The 27,114-nt window shown below is 53.2% G+C and overlaps 1 protein-coding gene across 1 annotated transcript in view; it reads right to left on the bottom strand.

The window, feature by feature from the left end:
- pde10a (phosphodiesterase 10A) overlaps nucleotides 1-27,114 on the bottom strand; it is a 1,307,205-nt gene that overhangs the window by 1,143,974 nt on the left and 136,117 nt on the right. The gene's annotated exons all lie outside the window — the stretch shown is intronic.

Genomic DNA, 27,114 nt, shown 5'->3' with positions numbered 1-27,114 from the left:
CCTTCCTCAGGAGGAAGCTGCGCTCCAAAAGATAGTGATTCGAAACAAACCTGTTGGACTTTAACCTGATGTTGTAAGACTTCTTACTGTGGCTGAAAATAGTAATTTACTTTTCAATTTTGGGTGGGTTTACAATATTTGCATGTAGCTGATTGACTGTGAACGACATGAATCAGAAAACCTACATTTTGTGGGGCTCCTGCCTTTGAGGGACCCATGTTGTGGTTTTATTGTAAATCCACTCCTGAGACCAGCCAAGCTGTACTGTACATTGTCAAATCTTCAGATAAAAGGTATGGATGAGGGTTTCAGCAGCAGATAAGCTGAGGCAAGGACACAGTTAGGCAATGTTACAAAAGTAGTCTCAATCATTGTGTGGGTGTATGGTAGGAAGCTTACTTTGGGTTCAAATATGATGCCAAGGTGGTGAACAGACTGATTCAACCTCTGATACAACCTCAGACAGTTGCCAGGGAGATGGATAGAGTCATTGGCGAGGAAAGAAGATTTGTGACGGGCTGAAGACTTCTGTCTTCCTGAAATTTGGCTGGAGGAAATTTCTGCTTATTCAGGACTGAATGTCGGGCAAGCAATCTGACAATTAAAGACATTGGAGGGATCAAGGGCTGCAGCGTTGAGGTAGAGCTGGGAATGTGTAAACTAATGCTGTGCTTTTGGATGAGGTCACCCAGGGACAGCATGTGGATGAGAAATAGGAAGGAACCAAGGATTAATCCTTGGGGACACTCGAGATCACAGAATCGCAGAATTGTTATAGCACAGAAGAAGACCATTCTGCCTGCCATTTCTGTGCACGATTCATCGGCCTACACCGTCACCAAGTCATACAAGTACTAGGCAATGACCATCTCCTACAAGAGAAGATTTAACCACCGCCCCTTGATATTCAATGGCATTACCATAGCTGAATCCCCCACAATCAACACCCTGGGGGTTACCGTTGATCAGAAATTGAACTGGACCAGCCATATTAATACTGTGGCTACCAGAGCAGGTCAAAGGCTAGGAATCCTACGGTGAGTAACTCAGCTCCTGACCCCCCAAAGCCTTTCCACCATCTACAAGGCACAAGTCAGGAGTGCAGCTCCAACAACACTCGAGAAGCTCAACACCATCCAGGACAAACCTGCCCGCTTGATTGACATCCCTTTCACAAACATCTAATCCCTCCACCACCGACGAACAGTGGCCACTGTGTGCACCATTTACAAGATGCACCACAGTAACTCGCCAAGGTTCCTTAGGCATCACCTTCAAAGTCCACGACCACTACCATCTGGAAGGACAAGAGCAGCAGATACCTGGGAACCCCACCACCTGGAGGTTCCCCCCAAGTCACTCACCACCCTGACTTGGAAATATATCGCCAATCCTTCACTGTCGCTGGGTCAAAATCCTGGAACTCTCTTCCTAACAGCACAGTGGATGTACCTACACCTCGGGGACTGCAGCGGTTCAAGAAAGCAGTTCACCACCACCTTCTGAAGGACAACTGTGGATGGGCAATAAATGCTGGCCTTGCCAGCGATGCCCACATCTGTAAATTCATTTTAAAGGTTGGGCACATCGCGCCCAAGTTTTTTCTCATGTCACAATTGTTCCTTTTGTCAATTACCTTAAATCTGCGCCCTCTTGTTCTTGCTGATGTCACCAATGGGAGAAATGTTTCCCTATCTACTCTATCCAGACCCCTCATGGTTTTGAATACCGTTATCAAATCTTCTCTCAATCTTCTCATCCCCAATGAAAACAGTCCCAATTTCTCCAATCTATCAACTTAACTGATGTTCCCCATCCCCGGGGCCATATTATCATTTCATATTATACCTATGGCCCTAACTTCGAAGTTATAGCATCCAGTCAGTGTTAATTCCACAGGTTAAGCTTTGAGGAATAATTTCTTAGTGCTTCGACTTGCCATCCGAATCCACATGATCATCCATCTCTCCCACATAATTCACTGGAGTCCTTCTGTAAATAATTACTGAATTGGCACAATGATGTACAAAGTACTGCTGGATGTGCATTCGATTGTCAAAATATAATGGTTGATTAGTATCCTGTCTATTAGTGAGATACACTCAACAACCAACTTCTTGTGAAATGTGGAATGTAATCTAACATGCAAAAGGAAGCAGGTCCTATAACCTAAGAACTAAAAGCCCTTTCAGCTGAGAAGGATGTTATGTAGCTTTAAAAATAATTAATTGGTACACTTTACTGCATAGAAATAGAATTCCTAATGAAATTGAACACCGTGAGTTCCAACCTGAATTAGATTCAGTGCGTAACAGAATATTCCCAGAGGCAGGCATCTATAAATAAATTAATCAAAGTTTTCCACATACATTTAAGACCTTCTCTGTCCATTACAATTCCAGCATACAGCCTCAGCAAAATAAATAAACTGGAAAATGATCCAATGCAATAGATCAGGACCGACAACAAACATGCAGATATCTACCTGCGCATCAGAAGAATAATTCTACCATGCATGCTATTCATAAAAATCAGGAAAATCCCAACTTGGAAAATGCAGTCCTATCAACTGAGGTCTAATCAGTCACAAAGTGATGGAAAGTGTCATCAAAGTGGCACTTATTCACTGGTAACCTTGCTCACCAATGCTCAGTTTGCCAATGCTCGCCAAAACCACACAGTACGAGACTTCATTACAGCCTTGATCAAAACATGGATACAAGAGCTGAATTCCAGTGAAACTGAAGTCAGTGATTATCAGGCCAAAGTCCTCCAGTAACGGGAATCATGCCCAGAACAAAAGAAGGTTAATGTGACTGTTGGAGACCAGTCCTCTCAGAGGTAAGCCATCATTATATGAGTTCATTAGTGCAGCATCCTAAAATCCAAATTCACCCTCAGATATTTCACCAATGACCTTCTCTTCACCATAAAGCAATGAAGCAGGGTTACCAATCCTCCAGGATTGCCCTGAAATCTTCAGGAATTACAGATTAATCTCCCAGATACAGCTGTGAGAAACCTCAGCAGAAAAATCCTGAAGGGATTAAAATAGGGTTTTATTTCTTTGAAATGTATTCATTTTAAGAAAATGGATCAAAAGCTTAATTGGGAAGTCATGTAGTCAAACCTCCAGAAATAGGTTACAGCAGGGTTGGCAATGCAGTGGGTCTGTTCGCTGATCACTGCACAGAGTTCAGCTCCATTCACAATTCCACAGATAATGAAACAATCTATGTCCATATGCAGCAAGACCTGGATTTGGGCTCATAAGTAGCAAGTAATGGTTGTGCCACATAAGGCCAAGGCAATGATCATCTGCAACGAGAGAGCTTAACTATCTCCCTCTTACAATATAACTGTTGTCTAGAACTCAATTACCAACATCATGGAATCACCAGTGACTAAGAATTCAATTTGATCTGCCACATACATTATGCGTCTAGTAGGGCAGATCTAAGGCTTGGTATTCTGTGGGGAGTGAATCCCTAAAACCCCTCCACTATTTATTTAAGACATATGTAGGGAGTGCAATTAAATGTTCTCCATTGCTTGGATTGATTTGCAGTTTTGATGACACACAAGAAACTCTACATCATCCAGGAAAAAAACTGTGACTGACTGTCACTTTGTCCACTATTCTATCGTTCACATTCTCCACTACCTGGTGTTTGGTGACTACAGAATGAACCATCTATATGAAGCACTGCAACAATATGCCACATATCTTTCCAGCTTCATGTCCCAAAGACAAGGGCAGCAAGTGCACGGGAACATCACCCAGCTCCCAATTCCCCAAAGACACACATCATCCTGACGTGGCCATTAATCACTGCTGTTCCTTCATCTATGGTGTGTTAAAGTCCTGGAAAATTCGAATAACCGCACAGTGGGAGTAAATTCATGACCTGAACAGCAGCGATTCAAGAAGGTGGCTCTCTCCACCTTTTCAGGCCAACCACAGCTAGATAAGAAATGTCGGCCGGGCCAGTGATGCCCACGAATGAATACAAACTCAATTGAGGTCATTTGCATTTGCAGCTTTCTCTGGAGTTTGCTTCTTTCTGTATTGATAAGGAGGGCTGTGAATAAATTTTGTCTTAAAGACCGACAAAGTCGCTATTTAATCTCAGTACTGAGTTGTGAACAAGGTCAAGAAAAAAATGAATTTGCAGCCTTGAAAGGAGGTGAAAGGGAGCAAATCTGACAGAGGGATATAAAATATTAAATAGTATAGATAAGGTAAAGTCATATCATGAGTTACAGTTTACTGATGATCATCGATCAAGCAAGTACAGAATCAAATGAACAAAGATTGAAATCCTTCATTATAGATGGAACAGTAACTTCATTATCGATGGAACTTCATTGCAATGTTAATGTAAGCCTACTTGTGACAATAATAAAGATTATTATTATGATCAGGGGTGCGATTCTCTGACCTCCCACCAGGTCGGAGAATCGCCAGGGGGCTGGCGTGAATCCTGCCCCCGCCGTGTCCCGAATTCCCCGCCACCAGAGAGTCGGCGGGTGCGGGAATCGCGCCGCGCCGGTCGGCGGGCCCACCCCTGGCGATTCTCCGACCCGCGATGGGCCGAAGTCCCACCGCTGTCAACTCTCTCCTGCCAGCGTGGATTCAACCACCTTTTGAACGGCGGGAGCAGGCGGCGCAGGTGGGCTCCGGGGTCCTGGGGGGGGCGCGGGGCGATCTGGCCCCGGGGTATGCCGCCACGGTGGCCTGGCCCGCGATCGGGGCCCACCGATCCGCGAGCGGGCCTGTTCCGTGGGGACACTCTTTTTCTTCCGCCTTCGCCATGGTCTTCACTATGGCGGAGGCGGAAGAGACCCCCTCCCCTGCGCATGCGCAGGGATGCCGTGAGCGGCCGCTGACGCTCCCGCGCATGCGTCGCCCGCCAAAGACCGTTCGGCGCCGGTTGGCATGGCGCCAAAGGCCTTCCCGCCAGCCAGCGGAGCGGTAACCACTCCGGCACGGGCCTGGCCCCTCAAGGTGAGGGCTTGGCCCCTAAGGGTGCGGAGAATTCCTACGTGGTGTACCCCGACGGCCGACAAGACACGGGGCGTCATTCTCCGACCCCCCAGAGGGTCGGAGAATGGCCGTTGGCCGCCGTGAATCCCGCCCCCGCCCCCGCCGAAGTCTCCGAAGGGAGAAAAGTCGGCGGGGCGTTAATGGCGCCGCTGCCGCGGAGAATGTCACGGGTCTGCGCAAGGCAGCCGATTTTCGGCCTGCCGATATTCTCCCTCCCGGATGGGCCGAAGTCCCGTCGACGTGATGACCGTTCACGTCGACGTGAATCAAACCTCCTTTTCATCGGCGTGACCCTGTGCTCCAGGCTCACGCCGACCAGCGAGGAGGTGAGTGATGGCCTGGGGGGTTGGCTCTGGGCAGGAAATGGCGTGGTCGCAGACTGATTGCGTGAGGAGAGGTGTGTCTCGGCTTGTGTGTGTGTGTGTGCGGCGGGGGGGGGGGGTGGTTAGAGTAGGCTGGGCTCCGGGGGAGTGCCGGGAGGGGGTCCGTGCCGGGGTGGAGGTTGGGGGGGGGGATATGGGCAATGATGACATGTCGTCGTTCCCCTCCCCCCCACCAGGCCGTCATGTTTTCAGATCATCCAGCGATGTTGGCCGCCGTGGTGGCAGCCGCTCATGTCTATGTTGCCCTGGATGAGGAGGAGGAGGAGGAGCGTGCCAGAGAGGCGGCGCAGGCTGCCGCAGAGGGGCAGGCGGCTGCCGCCCAGGCTGGAGGGACACCTGACCGACAGGACGAGGAGGGGGAGGAGGACGTCGCGGCCCCACGGCAACGGAGGCACCCGAGGGTGCCCCGTGTGTACCGGCCCGAGCAGTCATACCAGGACCTCACAGACCGGGAATGCAGGAGGAGACTCCGGATGAGCCGGGAAACCGTGGCACACATCTGCCACCTGCTGGCACACCTGTCACCGCGTGGCACTGGCGGGGGACACCCTCTCCCCGTGTCCGTCAAGGTTACGGTGGCCCTGAACTTTTATGCAACGGGGTCATTCCAGGCACCGAGTGGGGACCTGTCCGGCATATCGCAGACATCGGTGCACCGGTGCATCCGGGCAGTGACAGATGCCCTTTATGCCATGGCGCACCGCTACATCCGCTTCCCCGTGGACCGGGCCAGCCAAGATGCCCGGGCCGTGGGCTTCTCTGCCGTGGCCGGGTTCCCCATGGTCCAGGGCGCGATCGATGGGATGCACGTCGCCGTGCGGCCACCTGCAGATAACAGGGCCGTGTTCACTAATAGGAAGGGGACCTATTCGATGAACGTACAGGTGGTCTGCGACCACCGCATGATGATCCTGCACGTCTGCGCCCGTCACCCAGGCAGTGTACACGACTCATTCATGTTGTCGCGGTCATCCATCCCCGGCATGTACGAGGGACGCCATCCCCGGCTGAGGGGCTGGTTGCTGGGCGACAGGGGCTACCCATTACGATCGTGGCTGATGACGCCTATACGGAGGCCACGCAATGAGGCGGAGAACCGCTACAATGATGCCCATGTAGCGACAAGGGGAGTGATCGAGAGGTGCTTTGGCGTGCTGAAGATGCGTTTCAGGTGCCTGGACCTCTCTGGGGGCGCCCTCCAGTATCGGTCAGATAGGGTCGGCCGCATCATTGTGGTGTGCTGCGTCCTGCACAACATAGCCCAGCAGAGGGGCGATGTGCCGCAGGCAGAGGAGGGCGGAGTGGAGGAGCAGCAGGAAGAGGCCCAGTCCTCCCCAGATGAGGGGGATGGGGGCAATGGTCAGGGCAGACGGGGTAGACACAGGCGGGTGGCTGTCCACCGTTACCGGCTGGCCCAGCGGGCACGGGACAGACTGATAGCCGCCCGTTTCACTGACTAGATGGGCGTGGGAATCGGGTAGTATGGCCACAGACCGCACACCATGGCAACAGCCGACCACCCACACCCCCCACCCATCCACCCACCCAGCACCCTCACCCCCCTCCCCAATCCCACCCACCCCACCCGCATGCACCCCCCCCCCCCCCCATTGCCGATCCACCGGCGGCACAACGGGCCGGGCTCACACAGTTGCGGGTGGACGCGTGTCTATCGCAGGCCATGGAGGATGATGACAACCCCGCCCTGCGATGAGCTCCTGGCTCTACATCGTTGGACTATGTCTGACCCATGGCCACAGTACCACCATCCACCCGGACCATCCCTGGCCATCCGACGCGCCCCCGACATCTGGCGCTGTCAGTCCTGGAGGCCCGTGCTGGTATCGACAGGGGTCTGCAGGTTTGCAGCCATGGAGCCCAGGGTGTTGGCCAACCCTGTCTGTGACAGTGCGACGCCGGTTCGCACATGGCCACTGGCGCGATGCCCTCAGCGATGGCCTGCTGAGACTGGGCCATGGCCTGCAGAGACTGGGCCATGGCCTGCTGAGACTGGGCTATGGCCTGCTGAGACTGGGCCATGGCCTGCAGAGACTGGGCTATGGCGTTGAGCGCCTCTGCCATCTGGCGCTGGCACTGGCTCATGGCCTCCTGTGAGAGGGCAGCCATTTCCTGGGCCAAAGACGCCGCCTGCACGGAAGGCCCCAGGCTTCGCAAACCGTTCCCCATGTCTGACACCGTCGCAACCATTGCCTCCACCGCGGACACCACCCGTGCGGTGTCAGCCTGGGTGGCACGCATGACCGGGACCACTCCCAGCTCCTGGACGCGGGTGGACTCCTCCACCTGCGACCGCAGCCGCCGCAAGCCGCCCGTCACCCTCTTCGCTCGTCTCCGGGTCGGTGGTTGCATCGGATCTATGTGTGGGTGTGGTAACTGCAGGAACCCGGGATCCATCTGGGCGGCAGATGTTCGCTTGGCCTGGGCTGCCCTCCGACCGCCCGGTCCCTCTGCTGCTCCTACCTCCACCTGCTGTACCGGGACGGCTGTGTTGTGCACACCAGTGAGTGTACCAGACGCCTCATCACTAAAGTGCCCAACCGTGGTGAGTGTTTCTGCGATGGTGGAGGGTGTTGGTGACAGCAGTGGCGTTGTGTCGTGCTCTTCGTCCCACTCTGACTCCATGGCACTTTGGGGTCGGGGTTCGTCTCCACCCATCCACTCTGAGTCACTGTCCGGTATTTCGTCTTCCCGGGTAGGGGTGTCCTGGGTAGTGCTGTCCCGGGTAGGGGTGTCCTGGGTAGTGGCGTCCCGGGTAGGGGTGTCCTGGGTAGTGGTGTCCTGGGTTGTGGTGTCCTGGGTAGTGGTGTCCTGGGTAGTGGTGTCCTGGGTAGTGGTGTCCTGGCTCGGATGTGACGGGGGCCTGTGGCTGCCCCCCTCATCGCTGGGTGGTCGCTCCCGCACGTGACGGGGGTGTCGTCTCCCTGTTGCTCCAGGTCTCTCCGTCTCCCGTGGTCTCCGAGGGGCATCCTGCGGGCGTCGCATGCTGGAGGGTCCGGGTCTCTCCGTCTCCCGTGGTCTCCGAGGGGCATCCTGCGGGCGTCGCATGCTGGAGGGTCCGGGTCTCTCCGTCTCCCGTGGTCTCCGAGGGGCATCCTGCGGGCGTCGCATGCTGGAGGGTCCGGGTCTCTCCGTCTCCCGTGGTCTCCGAGGGGAATCCTGCGGGCGTCGCATGCTGGAGGGTGCGGGTCTCTCCGTCTCCTGTGGTCTCCGAGGGGCATCCTGCGGGCGGTGTGCTTCTGCGGGGATGGGTGCCTGGACGTTTGGTCCTGCGATACACAATGAAGCATGCATGGTTAGACATCAGGCAGTGATCAGGTGATACGGGGGAGCGGGATATAGGGGAGGGGGGATATGGGGACGGGCTGTTGGTGGCTCACTTGCTGGTGGGCCCCCGACCTCTGCATCAGCAACCTCCCGGTCCTCAGGTCCGCCAGCCAGTTCCAGGGCCCTTTCCTCGTGTACGGTCAGTGGCCTCTCATCAGCGGGCCCTCCTCCAGTCCTCACATGCTCCCTATTGTTGTGTGCGCGCTTCTCCTGTGGGGGGGGGGGGGGAGGTGGTGGCAGGGGTAAAAGGCAACAGTGTTAGGCAGGTATATGAATGCACGCCATCGTTTGCGCGTGCATTGCAGAGGTTAAGGTTAGGGCAGGATTCACTTGGGGATATGGGGGATATGGGGGAGGGGGGATATGGGGGAGGGGGGATATGGGGGAGGGGGATATGGGGGAGGGGGATATGGGGGATATGGGGGAGGGGGGATATGGGGAGGGGGGATATGGGGGATATGGGGGAGGGGGGATATGGGGGAGGGGGGATATGGGGGAGGGGGGATATGGGGACATGGGGAGGGGGATATGGGGGATATGGGGAGGGGGGATATGGGGGAGGGGGGATATGGGGAGGGGGGATATGGGGGATATGGGGGAGGGGGGATATGGGGGAGGGGGATATGGGGGAGGGGGGATATGGGGGAGGGGGGATATGGGGAGGGGGGATATGGGGGATATGGGGGAGGGGGGATATGGGGGATATGGGGGAGGGGGGGATATGGGGGAGGGGGGATATGGGGGATATGGGGGAGGGGGGATATGGGGGAGGGGGGATATGGGGGAGGGGGGATATGGGGGATATGGGGGAGGGGGATATGGGGGAGGGGGGATATGGGGGATATGGGGGAGGGGGGATATGGGGGATATGGGGGAGGGGGGATATGGGGGAGTGGGGATATGGGGGAGGGGGGATATGGGGGAGGAGGGATATGGGGGAGGGGGGATATGGGGGAGGGGGGATATGGGGGAGGGGGATATGGGGGAGGGGGGATATGGGGGAGGGGGATATGGGGGAGGGGGGATATGGGGAGGGGGGATATGGGGAGGCTCACCCTGCCTGCTCTGACGAGGTTGTTCACCTTCTTGTGGCACTGGGTGCCTGTCCGTGGTGTCAGGGCCACAGCGGTGACGGCCTCTGCCACTTCCCTCCACAGACGCCGGCTGTGGCGTGGGGCAACTCTGCGGCCGTGCCCGGGATACAGGGCGTCCCTCCTCTGCTCCACCGCGTCCAGGAGAGCCTCCACATCGCGTGACTCGAACCTCGGGGCTGAGCGATGGCCAGCCATCCAGTCGGGTGTTGCGGTCGGGTGTTGCGGTCGGGTGGGGGGGAGCTGCGCGGCCTTATGAGCCGTCACGCCGTGCAGCGCGTATGACGCTGCACGGCGTGAACCACTGCGCAAGCGCGGATCCCGTTACGTCGCTGCTAGCCCATTTCGGGCTGGAGACTATCGTCCCATTTTTATGACGTGACGCAAGTGGGATTTGCGCCGTTTTTTGCGCCGCTCGGCGGACTTTCCGCCGATAACGGAGAATTTCGCCCACGGTCTCTCTGCGGGACCTGGCGCCCGCCGGATCTACACACACCCCACCAACACCAATCACCCCCGGCCCGACGCCGGAGTGGTTCCCGCCACTCCATTATGCCGGAACCCCCCGTCCCGCCGGGTAGGAGAATCGCCGGGGGTCGGCGAGAATCCCGCCCCCACCGTCCTCCTAATTCTCCCGCCCCCCAAAAACCGGCCCACGTGAGTTGCGCCGCCCGCCTCGGAGAATGCCGTGGTCCGGCGTGACTCAATGGGCGCTGTGGCTGCCCGAATTCTCTGGCCCGCAATGGGCCGGAGTCCCACCCATCTGGTGCCGGTCCCGCCGGCGTAAATTAGAGTAGGTCCCTGTGGTGATACACCACTGTACTTCCCTAGCATTGTACATAGTTATATAATAATTGTGTGTAACGTGGCCCTGTAATCCTGTGTATGGTAATGTGTATTGTACTGTAGCAAGTGCATCAGTCCGCCATTCCCGGTGCGGAAGCAGCTCCCTCTGCGCATGCGCGGGGATGCTGCCAGCACGCGCTGGTGCTCCCGCGCATCCGCCGACTTGCGCCGGCCGGCGGAGGCCATTCGCTGCCGGTTGGCATGGCGCCAAGCCCCTTTCCCGCCGGCCGGCGGGGCGCCAAACCCTCCGGGGCGGGCCTAGCCCCCTGAAGGTGCGGAGGATTCCGCATCTTTGGGGCGGCCCGACGCCAGAGTGGTTCACGCCACTCCGTCACCCCCCGCCCCGCCGGGTAGGGGTGAATCCCGCCCGAGATCATCGGATCTTTCGAGCTGAATAAGCGAGGAAAGGGTGAATGGCTTTTTTCACCTGGACTCAGTGAACAATTTGTGGACCAGCTCTCCAAGGCAGGACTTCCTCCCAACTGAGGGGCAGAAGTCCTGCCTTATGGTAATCAATTCTCATTAGAGTCTAAAATGGCAGCAGTGTGTTCCCTGCCGACACTTCAGATGGCAGTGACTGGGTCCCGCCATCCTGAAACGTGAGGCCATGTTAAAACAATAAATTGGCTGGATTTGTTTTGGCATCACTGGGCGAAGTTCTGGGGCAAAATTCTCCCGAAACGGCGCGATGTCCGCCGACTGGGGCCCAAAACGGCGCCAATCAGACGGGCATCGCTCCGCCCCAAAGGTGCGGAATGCTCTGCATCTTTGGGGGCCGAGCCCCAACATTGAGGGGCTAGGCCGGCGGCGGAGGAATTTCCGCCCCGCCAGCTGGCGGAAACGGCCTTTGTTGCCCCGCCAGCTGGCGCGGAAATGATATCTCCGGGCGGCGCATGCGTGGGAGCGTCAGCAGCCGCTGACAGTTTCCCACGCATGCGCAGTGGAGGGAGTCTCTTCCGCCTCCGCCATGGTGGAGACCATGGCGGAGGCGGAAGGGAAAGAGTGCCCCCACGGCACAGGCCCGCCTGCGGATCAGTGGGCCCCAATCGCGGGCCAGGCCACCGTGGGGGCGCCCCCCGGGGCCAGATCACCCTGGGCCCCCCCCAGGACCCCGGAGCCCGCCCACGCCGCCTTGTCCCGCCGTTCAAAAGGTGGTTTAATCCACGCAGGCGGGACAGGCAATTTATCGGCGGGACTTCGGCCTATCCGGGTCGGAGAATCCAGCGGGGGGGGGGCCCGCCAATCGGCGCGGCCCGATTCCCGCCCCCGCCGAATATCCGGTGCCTGAGACTTCGGCAACCGGCGGGGGCGGGATTCACGCCAGCCCCCGGCGATTCTCCGACCCGGCGGGGGGTCGGAGAATGACGCCCCTGGATCTCAACCCTATATCTGGCATTCTCCAGTCTCATCCGTGGCGGGACCCATTGCGAGTGAGAGCAGAGAATTCCAGCTAGAACTCCATTCACTTTCAGTCGCACCGGAATATCCCAGCCGCAATCGAGGATGGAAGATTTTGGCCCATGTCGGACCAATGTCAAACACCTGACACAATTTCTGTAGGGGTGGCTAATTAGTGGCTAGTGAGCATGCTCACCATCCAATAAAGAGCCTGCAGGGTCAATAGAAAAACCTTCAAGCATGGCACGTTAGAATCCAATGAAGTTTAGCGGCACGGTGCAGTGTTAATGTAAGCCTACTTGTGCCACTAATAAAGATTATTTTTATTATGATGTTAATAAACGGTTCCCATCTCCGGGCAAACCCCCCACAGACCCTCTCAAGGCAAACTTGATTCTTTTCCAGCCGAAGGAATTCCACGAGGTCGCTCCGCCCCCCACCCCCCCGGCTTCAGCGACCCCATGTCTCTCCACTCCAGCAAAATCTGTCTCCCGGCTACCAGGGAGGCAAAGGCTAAGATGTCTGCCTCTTCCGCCCCCTTAGACTCCCGGGTCTTCTGACACGCCGGAAATAGCCATTTCTGGACTCGGGGCAACCTTCACCTTCAGTACCTCGGACGTAACGTCAGCAAACGTCTGCCAGAATCCATTCAACTTTGGACAGACGTAAAACATGTGGACATGGTTGGCGGGCCGCCCTGCGCACCGCCCACACCTGTCCTCCATCCACTCGAAGAACCTGCTCATTCTGGTCGCCGTCATATGGGCCCTATGAATTTAATAAGGTTAAGCCTCGCACCAAAGAGGATACATTCACTTTCCTCAGAGCTTCCTCCCATAACCCAACCTCCATCTCCCTCCCCAGCGCTTCCTCCCACCTCCGCTTAACCTCTCCTATCGGGGCACCCTCACAATCCATTAATTCCATCTAAATCTCCGACACCCTACCCTCGCCAACCCCTGTTTTTGACACCACCTTGTCCTGCCACCCCAAGGACGGCAGGTCAGGAAAGGATTGCACCTGCTTCCTAACATAATTCTCTACCTGTAAGTACCGGAACCCTTTCCTGCTCGGCAGATCATCCTCCTCTTCCAATTCCTCTAAGCTCGAAAAGCTACCCCCCACCAATAGGAACTCAAACTGTTCAAACACATCCGCTGCCACCCCCGGAACCCTACATCCAACGCCCCCCATCCCAGTACAAATTTATGATTCCCACAGATCGGTGCCCAGACCAAGACACCCTCCAACCTCAGGTGCTGCCGCCATTGTCCCCACACTCCTAGGGTCGCCAACGCGACAGGGCTCGTGGAGTAATGGCAGTGAACGGCAGAGGCACCATCCACAGTGCCCCTAAACTACAGTGGCTATATCAGCTGCCCAGTTATAGTTTATTAAATTTGGTAATGCCAGTCCCCCCCCCCCTTCACCCCACCGTCCACATCCCCATTCCAGTAACGCTTTCTTTACCCGTGGGGATTTTCCCACCCATTCAAACACCAAAATCAAGGCATTAATTTTCCTATAAAAGACCTTTGGAATAAAGATCGGAAGGTTCTGAAAAAAAAAAAGTACCCCTGGAGCACCATCATTTTCATGTGCTGCACCTGCCCCGCCAGCGACAGCGGGAGCACATCCCACCTCTTAAAATTCCCCTTCATCTGCTCTACCAACCGCGCCAGATTCAATTTGTGTAGTTCTTCCCATCCCCGCGCCACCTGGATGCCCAAGTATCTAAAGTTTGTCCCCACCACTTTAAACGGCAGCTCGACGGGTGAAGGCAGTTACGGAAATGGGAGTAGACGCTCCTAGTAATAGAGAGACTTTGGGGTCAGAAATTTCAGATTGGGGTTAAACAGGATCCTGTGGTTGTGAGTAGTCTCATTCCAACTGAGACAGTGGCTGGAAAGGGGGAAAGGAATGAGTGCCAAGGAAACAGAGTTTCTGACGGGGCTAATGACTTTGGTGTTACCAGTGTTTCACTGTAGAAAATGTTAACTAAAAAGCCTGGATTCTGGACAAATGATTTGATAATACAATGGCAGTACAGGGATCAAATGAGATGATATTAACCTAATTGGAGTGAGTCAAATAAGGAGTTGTGGGAAGGATGGTTCATTGGGAGGTGACAGTACTTTCAAGGATTTTGATAAAAGATAGGGAGGTTGTAGTTGAGATGGTAGCTAACAGATGGCTTGCAAATGCATGTTTTGAGGAGTGGGGTGATGACATTGGTTTCATTGGGGGCAGTCTCTGAGGTGAGGAAATTATTGACAATGTTAACCAACATGGCGGGGGATGGCCAAGAAAATAAATGTAGTGGTTTAGTGAGAACAGCATTAATGTGTAGGCTGTGGGTCCCAGGAATAAGGAAATATTAGAGAGGACATGTAGGGAGATGGGCAATAAGCTTTATGAATAGGACAAGTGGAAGTCTGGCTTGATGGAAAGGGGGAAATAACTGAGGCAGCTAATGAACTATTTCAAGCTGAATGAGCAAATTGTTGATGAGCTAATCAAACTTGTTGGGTGTGAACTTGAAGGAGATGGAGGAGAGAAGATTAAGGAGATATATGATAATGAAAGAAAGAAATTGGAGGCAATTGTTTGTCTTTAATGGATGATTTTGGGAAAAGGAGAGGGACACCTGATGGTGCTCGAACTGTTCCAACCAATAGTCCTCAACACCGGAGCCCCGCAAGGATGTGTGCTCAGTTCTCGAGTGTACTCCCTATACACACATGACTGTGTGGCAAGATTTAACTCCAACTCAATCTATAAGTTTGCGGATGATATGACTGTGGTGGGCCGTATCTCAAACGACGACGAATCAGACTACAGGAGGGAGATAAATCACTGGTTGCATGGTTACCGAAAACAACCTCTCTCTAAATGTTGGAAAGACCAAGGAACTGATCATCGACGTCATGAAGCGTAGCATAACACTCACTCCCGTCTGCATCAATGGCTCCGAAGTGGAGATGGTCGATAGCTTCAAGTTCCTGGAGGTCACCATCACCAACGGTCTGTCCTGGTCCACTCACGTTGATGCAACAGTCAAGAAAGCCCAACAACGTCTTTACTTCCTACGGAAGCTAAAGAAATTTGGCATGTCTGCATCGACTCTCACAAACGTCTACAGGGGTGCGATAGAGAGCATCCTCTCCGGCTGCATCAATGCCTGGTGTGGCAACTGCTCGGCCCAAGATCGCAAGAAACTGCAAAGTGTAGTGAGCTCAGCCCAACGCATCACACAAGCTTGCCACCCCCACATTGATTTTGTGTACACCTCCCGCTGCCTCAGGAAGGCAGACAGCATTATCAGAGACCCCTCCCACCCAGGCATTGCCTTCTTCCAGACCCTTCCATCAGGCAGAAGGTACAGAAGTCTGAAGAGCCGCACATCCAGACATAGGAACAGTTTCTTCCCCACAGCTACACGACTCCTCAACGACTCTCCCTTGGACTGATCTGTTCCCTGTAAGAACACTATTCACGACGCCCTATGCTGCTCTTGCTCATGTATTTGCTTTTTTAGGCCCCCTGTTCCGCACTGTAACCAATCAGTTTGTTGATGTACCATTTGTCAATGTTCTCTGTTGATTATTCTTTTTGTCTACTATGTACGTACTGTGTACGTTCCCTCGACCGCAGAAAAATATTTTTCACTGTACTTCGGTACATGTGACAATAAATCAAATCAAATCAATTCTGGTGATGGATGTTCAGATTGAGCCAATTGTGTGCCACACAAACGTGTGTCCCTTGGAAGAACAAAGATAACAGGGGGAATGACCAAGGGATGAGAAAATGAAAGTTTTGTTGGAGAGGAGGGCATCGAAAGTGGAGGTGAGCAGACTGACAGCTGCAGAAATATTGTGGTAAATAGATGTCCAAAGGCTAGCCAGTTCCGAATTTTTTCGAAGGACCATGACCAATGCAGAGAAGGGGGGTGGGAGGGTGGGGGGTGGTTGTGGCATATGGGTAGTGAAGGATACAAGGCAGTGTTCAAAGAAAGCCTTGCCAGTAATTAAACCATATGTGTAGAGAGAGGTGAAGAACTATCTACAGGCAGTACTCTATTGGGAACAGTGAGTACTGTACAAAGGGACCCTCAGGTTGGTAGCAAAGAGGTGTGATCGAGTTGATTTGGATTGGTGCAGGCCAATTGAAAGACAGGGTATAAAAGGCTGAAGAAAGCCATTGCAGCTATTACAGGTATTTGCGGCAAAATACCATTTTGCAGGCAGGACCCAGAAATTGCACAAAGTGGATCAACAGCATCACAGCGCAGCAACTGTGGTAAGCAGGAGTACTGCAGGTGGCCCGATCTGCAATACATTCAAACCTTTTGGAGGAGGAAAGCAGGAAAGCTTCTTCCTACCTAGGAAATCATGGAAAAGCCCAGGAACATCAACAAGATGTTGGTAGAATCCTGTGCATGAATTGGAAAGCAGCAGACATTATTTCCAAATTAAAACTTTTCCAACAAGAATAGAGCTGTGATTCCTTGATCTGGCTGTATCAGAAACAGGTAAACACGCAGTCCAATTTAAGATAACTATCAGAAATGAAGGGATTCGTAGGCTGAATTCCTCAAGCTTATCTGAAGACGATCAGAAGAGGACCACACTACAAGACAACTACATATATAAGTCAGTTCCAGGATACATCGGTTGGAACTAATGTCACGTAGGCACCAATAAAAGCGTCTATTGACCAACTTGTCAGTCGCTGAAGGGGCAAAGGTGCAGGAACTGTGACTTTTCCAAAGTTCGGTTACGTGAAAAAATTACAGAGTTGACCATAGCGTTGATATCAATTGAAGCTTTTCAGAAGGACCTCCTGAAAAGCCATAAGATATTTTGACTATGAAGCTTTATTAAAAGATGTATATAAACACAAAGTTATCCTTGCAGATCAACAGAGTTTGCAAACACGAGGTGTGACTACAACTATTGGCACAATAGCCAAGGCAGTGGAACTGAACAAGCCAAGTGGAAGATGTGAATTTCTTCATCCACCAAGAAGCTGCCCAGTGAGCCCCAATCACTGTAAGGGGTGTGGTGTTAAAGGGAATTGAGGATGCCAGTGTGAAAACTAGTTCAGAAGCTACGATAAGAAATCATGGCAAACCACAGCTAAAATATATGTAACATGCTGCCAGCAACAGAGAGTGAGCCGGGGATAGAATGGAGCACGGTGACACAGTGGTTTGCATTGCTGCCTCATTGTGCCAGTGTCCCAGGTTCGATTATAGCCTTGGGTGACTGTCTGTGGAGTTTGCACATTCTCACCATGTCTGTGTGGGTTTCCTCTGGATGCTCCGGTTTCCTCCCACAGTCCAAAAGATGAGCAGGTTAGGTGGATTGGCCATAATAAATGCGTGGGATTATGGGATGGGGCAGGGGAGTAGACCAATGAAGGGTGTGCTCTTTGGAGGGTCGGAGCAGACCTGGTGGACCACATTGCCTCCTTTTACACTTTAGGGATTCTATGATTCACACGCAAAACTGTTAACAAAGCAGACTGAATGGAAAACACTGATGGCTAGGTTCTTACAAAGGAGAGTGAGCAAAGCATTGAAGGCCAAAATTATTACCAGGATGAGTACCAGTGTCCTTCATTAAAGATACTGAAGTAGATGTACCTCCGACATTGGAAAGCATTGACACAACCAATTGCAGCTAAGCTAACTGCACCTAATGGATCAGCAATTCATTGCATTGGCATGATAGTACTGAAATGCAGCTTCAGTCAGTTGGCATGGTCGTCACTCGTCTTTAATCTCATTGATACACAAGGTCCAGCTCCAGCAGGCCCACCCACATGTAGAGATCTTCAACTCATTACTATTCACAGGATCAATAAGGTACCAGTGGAGGTACCAGGGGCTCGATTTTCCGAGCCCCGCACCGGGCCAGAGAATCGCCGCAACCACGCCACGCCGCCCCGACGGAGGCGCGCGATTCTCCGAGGTGCAGAAAATCGCCGCCATTTGCGTTGGCGCGTTTGACGCGATACCGGTCGCAGGCCGCTGTACACGGCGGGGACGCCGATTCTCCCAGGCCCGGATGGAAAAGCAGAATCCCGCCGGCGCCGTCCACACCTGGTCGCTGCCGGCGGGAACTCTGCGCGAAGGGTCGGGGGGCGACCTGTGGTGGGGTGGGGGGGGGGGGCTCTGTCCCCGAGGGGGGCCTCCGATGGGGTCTTGCCCGCGATCAGGGCCCACCGATCGGTGAGCTGGCCTCTCCCCCCCTGGGCCTACTTTGTTGCACGGCCGGCCCCTGAATGCGCGGGTTGGCACGGCCCAACTGCGCATGCGCAGGTTGTCGCGGTGCCCATTTGGCACCCGGAAGGGAGGCTGGAGCGGCGTGAATTGCTCCAGCGCCGTGCTGGCCCCCTGTGGGGGCCAGAATCGGTAGTCCCCGCGCCCATTTCGCGCCGTTCGTGAAACGCGACGGCATTCACGACGGCGCGAACACTCTTTCTCCATTTCGGAGAATCGTGCCCCAGATGTCAAGAATAACCTCATTGAGTCAGTCCTGAACTTGGAACCAAAATTCCAAGTTTGGTTCAATACAACTGGTAACTTTATAGAGAACGCAGTTGTGGTGTCCACAGGAGGATGCAATACCGTTAATAAGCCCTCTGAGAAATTGCAGCATTCATATCCGAGTCAAATTAAAAGTTGAGAAAATGGAGCAGGTTGGTATTATCTGTCAAATACAACAGTACACGAACTAGTGTAGTATGATTGCCAACACGGTAAAGAAGGATGGAATGATTAGGATATGTGCAAAATCCCTTGCCAGATTGGATGTTAAAAACAATGACGGGTCTATCCATCTGGCAGAAGGTTCAGAGGACTGGACAACATTTCGGACATGGCTCAGAGGGTTCTGTTTTCAAAGATTGCCTTTCGGATTATCAATCAGCAAGGATTTATTACAAAAGTACCCGGGCTGAATCACTGGAGAGGTGCTGGGATGCATTCGCATCACCGATGATATTACTGTAGTTGGCAAGACAAAGGAAAAACACAATCTCCTCTTAATGAAGGCAACACGTTGTGAAGGCGAGGTGTGCATCAGGTTAACTTTCTCGGTTTGATACATGTAATCGTCCGGATCCAAGCAGATTAGACGACATGCTCCACATGCCTACTCCACAGCACAGGGAGGACCTCGAGCATTGTCTGGGATTGTTTAACCTCCTTGTGCAATACATTCCTAGCTTTGTTCATCGCTCATGGTGTTAATGAAGAAGGAAGTACTATTCACATAAGGGGCTGGTTTAGCACAAGGCTAAATAGCTGGCTTTTAAAGCAGACCAAGGAAAGCCAGCAGCACTTCCCGTACCAGCCTCCCCTGAACAGGTGCCGGAATGTGGCGACTAGGGGCTTTTCACAGTAACTTCATTCGAAGCCTACTTGTGACAATAAGCAATTCTCATTTCATTTTTTTTCACATGGCAAGAAAACCATCAGAACGCATAAGAGACTTTAAAACAGAGGAAGTGACCCCACTCCAGTTTTACGGCCCAAGAAAAGCAACCACTAACGCAAATGAATTGCCAATCCATTCAGCGGCAGATTTACATTGAAACACACTGCGCCGTGGCACCTGATCCCCAAATGACAGGGGGCCCCTTAATGCAGGGTTGTCTTTACACTTGAAATAACGTTCAATAAACCAAATACAAAACCCGAGGGCAGTACGAAAGCTGAAAGTGATGAAAGTGGAACACATAATAAAATCTAATTAAAATACAAGCACTGGGCTACTCCATGATGCTTGGAACGGGTTCCCCTTCCGAAGTATTAGCTGCTCCATCCCCGGTTCCGACTGTAGAGCTGACCACCGGGGTGGGGCTGAGCTTGAACGGCTATTGCCTGGGGCGGGTCCCTTCTCCAGACACTCTGGTTGCCCCCAGTATCCTATTAAGGATCCTTCTTTATGTTTTGTCTACAGATTCTGGGTCTGTACCCGAATGCTACCAATCTTTTTCTTTAGACATTGGCAGACTGAGATTTATTGTCACGTGTACAAGGTGCAGTGCAAAGTATTGTTCTGCGTACAGTCCAGGCAGATCATTCCATACATGAAAATATAGGACATACAATAGATACACAATGTAAATACATAGACATTGGGTGAAGCATACTGAGTGTAGTGTTACACAGCAGAGAAGATGCGTGGTGAGATCAGTTCAGTCCATAAGAGTGTCACTCAGGAGTCTGGTAACAGCGGGGAAGAAGCTGTTGAGAGAATAACCCGGGTGGGAGGGGTCTTTGATTATGCTGCCCGCTTTCCCAAGGCAGTGGGAGGGGTAGTCGGAGTTAATGGATGGGAGGTGGGTTTGCATGATAGACTGGGCTGTGTTCACGACTCTCTGTAGTTTTTACGGCCTTGGGCCGAGCAGTTGCCATTACAGAGGAGCCTGGATGCTACAAGCCGCATTTATTAAAATCAATACTTGAATAAGGTGCAATAAAATCTAAAAGCACAATAGAGAATGGCCTGGACCATCTATCTGAGACTGGGACAATGAAAGATTAAAGACCCGAGTTGTCCAGTGCTGAAATGACTTAATTGCTTGTGTTGGCTTTCCCCGTTGTGCCAGTACAGGTCATCGGTTTTACAGTCTGGTGAGGATCTGACAATTAAACTAAGTGGGGGGAAAGCAAGCAGTGTGGCAAACCATTAACCTGTAAAAATGCAGGCCTGCCCATTAGACAAACTTGTTCTTGCGAATTTCATGGACTGGGAATGGTTGAAGAGCAAGGTGGCAATTTGAAGCTGCCATCATTCAAAATTAATCCTCATGAAAGACTGTCACAGTTTCCATCCTAATTCTAAAAGTCTATTATATTGCAAAACTAAAAATGGTGCTGCATGAATCTAAACCCCCAATCCTAGATTAAACTGGTATAATCCAAACCCTACATGCTAATTTCCAATGTAATGTGCTATCTTTCTCATAGTGAAATATCCCAAAACCTTTGCAAAGGAAAGAACAAAAACTAAGTAGGGAGAGAGGGGAATTAGAAAAGTTGAGCACGAAGAGGGGGAAGCGAATGGATACAATTAAAACTGATATGCCATCAATTAAGACGGAAAACGCAAAGTGAATTAACTATGGCTTTAATTGACTTACAACAGAGCTGGCAACGTGTCCCAAAATGAGGCAGTGAGAGGTCGGCAGTTTATATACCCAGGCCCTAGGGGGAGGAGCCACGGGCAGAGCCAAAACCGTACATCATGTAATATAGTGGCAATACTGTACAACACGCAATACTGTGGCAGGACAATACAACACAGTGGTTTCACCACAAAAACAAAACTATCACATCATCCAAATTATTTGTAAGATAATAGGAACACAGTGTTCAAATTAATTCCAAAATTATTACAGCCACAGTCTCAAACTCGTAACAGAATCCTAAATTTAAAATAAACATAAGATTCCACTAATCCCAGACTCCAAGAAAGAGTTTCAATATTAGTTGCACATTTTTATTGAAATAGATGGCTATGCCAGTAGTCACGGTCACCGTGAATCAAAGGTGCAGAAAGTTTTTTAAAAATATATGTTTATTCAAGTTTTTCAATAACTCTTTACAAAACACTCAAAAAGGAAAGAAAATATACATAAGAAAAGTAAAAAGGGAGGCCTCCAACAACTTAACCCGCTAAACATTAAACTAACTAACAAACTGAAAACAAAAATGGAGCAAACGCCCCCTACAATAATAAAACCAAGCCAACCACCCCAACCCCTCTCCCCCCTGGGCTGCTGCTGCTCTTGGCCTACACCTAACGTTCCGCGAGAATGTCTAGGAACGGGTGCCACCGCCTGGAGAACCCCTGCACAGACCCTCGCAAGGCAAACTTTATCCTCTCCAACTTGATGAACCCTGCCATGTCATTAATCCAAGCCTCCACGCTTGAGGGTTTCGCATTCCTCCACATTCGTAGGATCCTCCTCCGGGCTACCAAGGATGCAAAGGCCAGAACTCCGGCCTCTTTCGGCTCCTGTACTCCTGGCTCATCTGATACCCCGAATATTGCTATCCCCCAGCTCGATTTTACCCAAGTATCCAAGACTTTGGACATAGCCTTTGCGAAGCCCCTCCAGAACCCCTCCAGCGCTGGGCACGCCCAGAACATATGGGCGTGATTTGCTGGGCTCCCCGAGCACCTCACGCATCTGTCCTCCACCCCACAAACCTTGCACATCCTCGCCCTGTCATATGTGCCCTGTGAACCACTTTGAATTGGATCAGGCTAAGTCTGGCGCAAGACGAGGAGTTAACCTTACCCAGGGCCTCCGCCCACAAACCCTCATCCAGTTCCTCGCCCAGCTCCTCCTCCCACTTGCCCTTCAGCTCCTCCACCGAGGCTTCCTCCGCCTCCTGCAATTCTTGATAAATCACCGAGACCTTGCCCACTCCCACCTATACACCCGAGGTCACCCTGTCCTGAATCCTCCGTGCGGGAAGCAGCGGAAATTCCCTTACCTGCCTTTTCACAAACGCCCTCACCTGCATGTACCTAAAAGCATTTCCGGGGGGTAACCCAAATTTCTCCTCCAGCGCCCCCAGGCTAGCAAAAGCCCCGTCGATAAATAGGTCCCCCATCCTCTTAATTCCCGCCCGATGTCAGCTCAGGAATCCACCATCTATCCTGCCCGGTGCAAACCTAAGATTATTCCGTACTGGGGACCAAATTGAGACCCCCAACTCACCCCTGTGCCGTCTCCACTGCCCCCAGATCCTCAGAGTCGCCGCCATCACCGGGCTTCTGGTGTACCCCGTCGGCGGTAGCGGCAAAGGGGCCGTCACCAACACTCCCAAGCTAGTGCCCACGCATGACGCCGCCTCCAATCTTTTCCACTCCACCCCCTCTCCCTCCATTACCCATTTCCGATGCTGCCCAGTAATAACTACACAGGTTCGGTAGCACCAGCCCACCCCCGTCCAGACTACGCTCCAGAAACAGCCTCTTGACCCTCTGGGTCTGTCTTGCCCATACAAACCCCATAATGCTCCTGCTTACTCGCTTAAAAAAGGCCTTGGGGGACTTCCGGGTGCGGCGATGACCAGCTAAGTCGCACGTTTCGGCACCTCCCGTTTCAACGGACTTTTGGGCTCTTATCGGGAGCCCCAACGGAAATTTTCAAAGGCTAAACCCAGTGTGAGGCGACATAGGAAGGAGTCCCCCCGGGTGTGGATGGAAAGAAGTGATAGTAGTGGCCAGATTGTGGAGGATCCTCTGGAGCAGTGGCAGAGAAGGGAAGGGAGAAGCAAGATGGCGGCTGAGGGAGCCCAGTTGGTATGGGGCCTGGAACAGCAGGAGTTCCTCCGGCGATGTGTGCAGGAGCTCAAGAAGGAGGTGCTGGCGCCGATGCTGCAGGCGATTGAGGGGCTGAAGGAGACGCAAAAGACCCAAGAGATGGAACTCCATGGAGTGAAGGCAAAAGCTGACGAAAATGAAGACGAGATACAGGGCTTGGTGGTGAAGACGGAGACGCACGAGGCGCTACACAAGAGGTGTATGGAGAGATTGGAAGCCCTGGAAAATAGCTCGAGGAGGAAGAACTTAAGGATTTTGGGTATTCCCGAAGGGGCAGAGGGAGCGGACGTTGGGGCGTACGTGAGTGTGATGCTCCATACCTTAATGGGAGCTGAGGCCCCGACGGGCCCCCTGGAAGTGGAGGGAGCGTACCGGGTCCTCGTGAGAAGACCAAAGGCAGGGGAAATACTGCGAGCAATAGTGGTGAGATTCCACCGCTACAAGGACAGGGAGATGGTCCTGAGATGGGCTAAGACGACACGGAGCAGCAGATGGGAGAACGCGGTGATCCGCGTCTACCAAGATTGGAGTGCGGAGGTGGCGAGAAGGAGGGCGAGTTTCAATCGGGCCAAGGCGGTGCTCCACAGGAAGAAAGTGAAATTCGGAATGTTGCAGCCGGCAAGACTGTGGGTCACACACCAGGGCAAACACCACTACTTTGAGACGGCAGAGGAGGCGTGGACATTCATTCAAGAGGAGAAGTTGGACTAGATTTGGGAAAGGATGTTTGGAATGAAGTAGCGAGGTGGTGGCAAGAAATTGTAAATCAGATGGGGGATTTTTTTCCCCTCGAAGGGGGGGGGACACGAAGAAATGTGGGCGCCGGTGGGGAAGGGGATGGGGAAGGAGAGAGGGAGCTGCGCCATTAGGGGCGGGGCCGAGAGAGAAGCGCGGGCTCTGTTCCCGCGCTATGGAAACAGTGGCGGGAAAAGGGGGCGTAGGAACGAGGGGGCCTCACACGCAGGGAGGCTAAGGATAAACGGGAGAAGTCGAGGTCAGCCAGAGTTTGCTGACTCTGGGAAGCAATATGGGGGGTGCAATCAAGCTAGAGCGGGATCTAGCGGGGGGGGGGGATTAACTGGGTTGCTGCTGCTGCTAAGGGGAAGGGGGAGCTGTTACGAGATGAGATGATCGGGACGGGAGGGTGCCGTCTGGGGGACAAGCGGTTGCATGGGAACCGGGTGAGGAGCTGGTTTAAAAAAGGGGATGGCTAGTCGACGAGGGGGGGGGGGAAGAATCCCATTGTGGGCACGTTTAGCGCCCACGCTGCCTGGTCTCTGCCCGCCGCCATCTTACTTTTTTGCGCCCGTTCACCTCTCTTCTCCAAGATCAGGGGCGTCATTTCCGACCCCCCCCCCCGCCGGGTCGGAGAATGGCCGTTGGCCGCCGTGAATCCCGCCCCCGCCCCCGCCGAAGTCTCCGGTACCGGAGATTGGGCGGGGGCGGGAATCGGGCCACGCCGGTTGGCGGGACCCCCCCCGTTCAATTCTCCGGCCCGGATGGGCCGAAGTCCCGCCCAGAAATTGCCTGTCCCGCCGGCGTAAATCAAACCTGGTATTTACCGGCGGGACCAGGCGGCGTGGGCGGGCTCCGGGGTCCTGGGGGGGGGATCGGGCGATCTGACCCCGGGTGGTGCCCCCACGGTGGCCTGGCCCGCGATCTGGGCCCACCGATCCGCGGGCGGGCTTGTGCCGTGGGGGCACTCTTTCCCTTCCGCCTCCGCTACGGCCTCCACCATGGCGGAGGCGGAAGAGACTCACCACACTGCGCATGCGCGGGAAACTTTCAGCGGCCGCTGACGCTCCCGCGCATGCGCCGGGAAACTGTCAGCGGCCGCTGACGCTCCCGCGCATGCGCCGCATTTCCGCGCCAGCTGGCGGGGAAACAAACGCCATTTCCGCCAGCTGGCGGGGCGGAAATCCCTCCGGCGTCGGCCTAGCCCCTCAATGTTGGGGCTCGGCCCCCAAAGATGCGGAGCATTCCGCACGTTTGGGCCGGCGCGATGCCCGTCTGATTGGCGCCGTCTTTGGCGCCAGTCGGCGGACATCGCGCCGTTGGGGGAGAATTTCGCCCCAGTTTTTTGACCGCTCCACTCCATGCAGTGCTGGGGGAACCTTACTGCTGCCTTCCCACACCGGGAATCGTCGTCCAAATGCCGCTGGGGCTACTCAAAAGGGCACAATAGTCCGTTCACGGCGGGAGCTGCCAAACGTGCAACCTACCCAGGCATAGCCGCAACCGGAAGTCCAAGGTGCAGAAAGTTAATAGAGCTGCTAGTAAACTAACCTCCCTACAAGATGGATATTTTGTCAAAGGAAAATCATGCAGAAAGATTGAGAGCACCTCACTCACATGCTCGCAATGAGATATTTGTTATACGTGGACATGCATGTTGAACACCCAGAAAAGCAGGAACTGGCTGAGCTGCACCAGCTGTGCCTTGACACTCACAGTTTAAATGAATACTGAGTTGACCTAACATTTCCAGAGAGTGCAGGTCTCAAGCAGCTGACAGATCAGTGAGACAAAGGCAGTTATGGAGATTGTTCTGGCCTGTAGCGCCAATGGAAACTGCAGGGAAGAAGCAAAGCAAAACTTCTGGCTGAAATGGAATTCACCAGTAAAGAGAATTGAATTCTGTCCAGCTTAAAATGGAGAACAACTGGGCGAAAAGGTGGCCTGAGACTGGGGATGATTTGTCGCTTGTAGAGAGGTGCATGAGCAAGAGAGGGGGCAGGAAATGAAGGCACAATCAGGCGTGATGCATTTTATGAAGATCTCTAGCTTTGGCTGTGGCCGAGAGCAGCTCTGTCAGAAACCCTGGCGTCCTGTATATGAAGCACAAGTGATTAAGTTTTATTTGTACTTTTATTTCTTACTCATTGGTTTGTCCTGTTTGAATTTTGTGGGACTAATGGATTCAAAGGTTATATTTGTAGTTCATGGTCCTTCAAGACCTGCACACCCTGGCACCTCTCAGCACACCCCATCCACCTACCCATTACCAGCTGCAGTGCCCAAGCCTGTCCCCCGCCATGACACCGCCCGCACGCCGAGCAATGCATGAAACGTGCGGCTTACAATGCCCTCTCTTTGTCCCACAGGAGAAGTTAGCGCATAACAAACGGGATAGCACCCAGATGGGTGGCTAGGTGTTGGACATTACACTCCTCACTCCCTACGAGGAATGGGCCCTGGAGGTCGCGAGGGTAGCCGAGGACAGATCGGTCACCGACGTTGAGCTTGGCCTGCGCCGCAGAGGTGAGAATCCACCGGCCCCAACCCAGATGACCGATCACAAGTGAGATGTTTATGCCAGACATAATGATTCTTCCCTCCCACTGACCACATGTCCATTCTCCCACAGGATCTCCATCCAATGGATTGTTTCCTGGAACATAGAGATTGTTTCCTGGAACAGCATGTTGGGCAACCAACCAGGGAGGAGGCTACTTTCGATTTGGTATTCTGTAATGAGGAGGGATTAATCAACGTTAAGATCCACTAGGGAGTAGTGACCATAGTATGGTAGGATTTAAGATTCAGTTTGGGGGTGAGAAATTGGAGTCCCACACTAGTGTTCTGGAATTAAACAAAGGAAATTACATAGTCTTGAGGATAGATTTGGCCTGTATAGACTGTAAGGC

Source organism: Scyliorhinus torazame, chromosome 1 (assembly GCF_047496885.1).
Source record: "Scyliorhinus torazame isolate Kashiwa2021f chromosome 1, sScyTor2.1, whole genome shotgun sequence".
Classification (NCBI taxonomy): Eukaryota; Metazoa; Chordata; class Chondrichthyes; order Carcharhiniformes; family Scyliorhinidae; genus Scyliorhinus; species Scyliorhinus torazame.
This window is presented reverse-complemented; position numbering and strand designations above follow the sequence as displayed.